Source organism: Trachymyrmex septentrionalis, unplaced genomic scaffold (assembly GCF_001594115.1).
Source record: "Trachymyrmex septentrionalis isolate Tsep2-gDNA-1 unplaced genomic scaffold, Tsep1.0 scaffold126, whole genome shotgun sequence".
Lineage (NCBI taxonomy): Eukaryota > Metazoa > Arthropoda > Insecta > Hymenoptera > Formicidae > Trachymyrmex > Trachymyrmex septentrionalis.
The window spans coordinates 616033-619625 of NW_017304395.1; the positions used below are offsets into that span (position 1 = coordinate 616033).

Here is a 3593-nt window from a genome sequence, read left to right on the forward strand (position 1 = left end):
TTTTGATAATAGACTCATGATAATCGGCTTCGGTCTATATCATACTACGCTATAAGCAATGTTGATAACAATCTTTGGTATGATACAAGTAGTGATAATAAATCGGGAAAGGTCGAAAAATATATACACATATATCTACTTCTATTCATATACTGAGTAATAATAATGACATTCTAAAGTCGTGCGCTCAGTAGCAGAGGGACGCTACTATAATATATGTAACGTTTTAAAAAAATTTTTTTTTTATTTTTTAATCTTCGATTTATTATCACTATTTGAGTCACAACAAAGATTATTATCAACATTGCAGTCGAATAATGTCAAAATTCAGAAAAGGTTCTATTCTGCATAATTATCGAAACAATAATAAACATTTTATTAGAATCGTATAATGTGAATACACAATAACTCAGGAATAATTATATATTAATCTATATTAATCATCTATGTTAATAGACCAGTCTATATTAATAGAATAGACAGTCTATATTAATCGAAGCTGGATCTTGAATGCTTTTAATAATATGAATTTATATAAAAATAAATATAAATGTGAAGGCTATAGGTGTCAATGGTAGTTGTAAACATGCGTATAATTATTTTAATAATAAATTATTACAAAAAATTGGAACATTTTAACTCAACTTTGAATCATTTTCAGCCTATATTTCTTAAACACAACGTCGCTAATTTGAAATATTGCATCGCAAATCAATATCTCCAAATTTCCTGAATGTAATCGTTATGGAGCAAACGCGAGACAAGGAACCGTATTCCAACATTAGTAAATGTTGTCCAACAACAGTTTCAAAAGTAAGTGGTTATAAGAACTCAAGCTCACAAAAAACGACCACAACTAGTTAATAATTATGGTAAATGAAGTCAAAAATTTTCTTTTTCGTCATATATTAAAATTTAAGAGAATGAACATTCCGCAATAACCAAAACATGTCTTGTCGATTTAACAAACAATCAAATAATAAGAGATCATTACAAACAATTTCGCCAATTGCACATTTCTTTTCCTCAATAACAGATGCATTGCAGAATGAACATTCTATAGTTACTCTATAGCTATTTCTCTATTTCTTTTTGTTTTTATTCTTCTCTCTAACTTGGAAACTATGGATTTTTCTCTGGATCATGTCTCAATTCCCATGATGCTTCGCGAAATGCAGCATCCTGGTGGCTCGATATAAATATTCTATTAACTGTTCTTATTCATTGCAGCCATCGTGTGTCATCATTTCTCTCACATAATAACAACAGAATTAAAACAAGCGCATCATAAATTTCTTGTCATTAATTCAAATTGATAGCAGACTTGTTTCTGTATCCATTAAAAAGAACTTTTTCAATTCTTGCAAATTAATATAAATTTTCTGTTATTATAATGTGCAATTTATTTGTTACAAACAAATTTGTAGATAATATCATAAATAAGTTTGTAAAGCGATTATATAAAAATTCGTCACCTAATGTTTTCTACAAGAATTTTACCATTTTCATTATCATGTGAGTTAAATAGAAACATTTTGTAGACAAATTGGTGTGTAATGAATTTTTTTTTCTAAAACAATTCAAAATAAGAATAATAAGTTTATCTTAAAAGCTTGACATAAAAACTGTAATATCATTAAAATCTTTAAGCAAAATAAACAACATAAGTATAGCTTATTTTGTTCTTTTTATGACATATCCTATTATAGCTGCTTGCGGAATTTTGTATTTAAGAAGGTAAAGAGATAAAAGTGCGCGTTACATGTATTTTAATCTTTAGGAATTAGCATAAATTAAATTTAAAAAGTGAGCGAGGGAAATACGAGAACAGATGTTCTTATAATTGTTCTTAGGACAATGTTTGTATTGTCTCAGACTTCTAGAGGATGAGAAAATATTGAGATAATACGTGGGACCATCAGGTAACGGCGTTTGATTCGAGCCAAAAACCTGCAACAATCAAAAACGCGTTTATACAACATATTAAAAACTTAATTGTAAAAATCGCTGGTGGCGCTGCGCCGTTTTCTGCCGCGCTTGATTTAGAAAAGACCAAAGCTTTGCAGCGGAAATTTTACTTTTGTATTTTCCATGTATATAGTATAGAAATGTAAATAGTATAGAAATTAAGAAACAAGTCGAGAGAAAGATCGATACTTTACTTTATATAGTAATAGAATGTATCGAATATATAGTAATAGATTGGAGGCAAATGGGGTAGTGCGAATTGCATGGTGTTGAATCCTGATAACACTACGTAGTCTTTCCTACTCAATCTCTACCTTCACCTCCAAGCAAGAATTAAGCCAGCGTATCCCGTGTAAGTAACCCCACCGGAGATTGGGTAACCAACTCCAGTGGAAGGTAAGGTTAGGGCAGACGAAGAAGAAAGAAATGATTCTTCGAAAAGAGAGTTAAGTTAGGAGTTAACGACCCTTTCTCATAAAAAAACAATGTTACGAAATCTTAGGAAGATGTAGCTGGACGAACCTTAAGAACTGGCAAACTACGAATGGACATGAGACTGGGATCGTGGAATACCCGAACATTATATAGAACTGGAGTACTCAGGACGCAGCTGGAAATTATAGACTGCTGGAACATAAGTTGGATATATTAGCGTTACAAAAATATACGTTGGATAGAACAGGACGTTGTGGTAAAAAAATCGCACAACTTGTATCATAATTGCAAGAATGAGGAATATGTGGAAGGAATTAAAAGCGTGTGATAGCGTTTGAAACTCTAAACGCAAGAATATACAGAATACAAATAAAAGAGAAAATCTTTAACTACTCACTCAACGGACGCGCACCAATTGAGGAGAAATCTGAAGATTAGGAAACTTTCTATGGTGAATTGGAGAGAGTGTATTAGCGATGCTGATACACTCTCGACACGATATGACATCAAAACAACCATAGGCAATATGAACGCTAAAGGGAGGGAGTAGACTTTCTGTTCAACAATAGAAGCACATAGTGCTTCTATCAGAACTCAAATGATAACGGGAAGCGACTGATCAATTTTGCGGTATCATTGAACATGACAATAGTAAAGGTGCCTTCAGACTTGACCAATATAAATCAACTTTGCACGCACTCACTAAATTGATCTATATTCATGGATAATTGTGCATGTATGTGCGTGTATGTGTGTAATATTTGACAATCTGGCATACATTGACCATATATAGTACATATGTGTATCTAGAGGCACCTTAAATACAATGTTTGAACACAAACGCATACACAAAGCTATTTAGAAATTACCAAATGGCAACATACAAAACCAGATTGACCATGTACTTATAAATACAAGACAATGTGATGGACTGCCAGAGCTAGCCAGAGGAGCAAATATAGATTCAGATCACTTTTTGGTAGTAACTATCCTGCGAACTCGACTATCAAATATAAAACAGGAAGATAACCCAAAAATAAAGAAATATAATATACAGAAGCTAACAAGATCAGGCAACACAAAAGAAATATAAGAACAAAATTAAATTATAGAATAATTAGAACGGAAAACCCAATGGAAAGTAGCGAGCAAATAAATATAGACTGAAAAAGGCTAAAAGAAAGAATTCA

General features: G+C 31.8%; 1 protein-coding gene across 3 annotated transcripts in view; it reads right to left on the reverse strand.

The window, feature by feature from the left end:
* Window positions 1-3593, reverse strand: part of LOC108756382 (inactive rhomboid protein 1) — a 210125-nt gene that overhangs the window by 128114 nt on the left and 78418 nt on the right. The gene's annotated exons all lie outside the window — the stretch shown is intronic.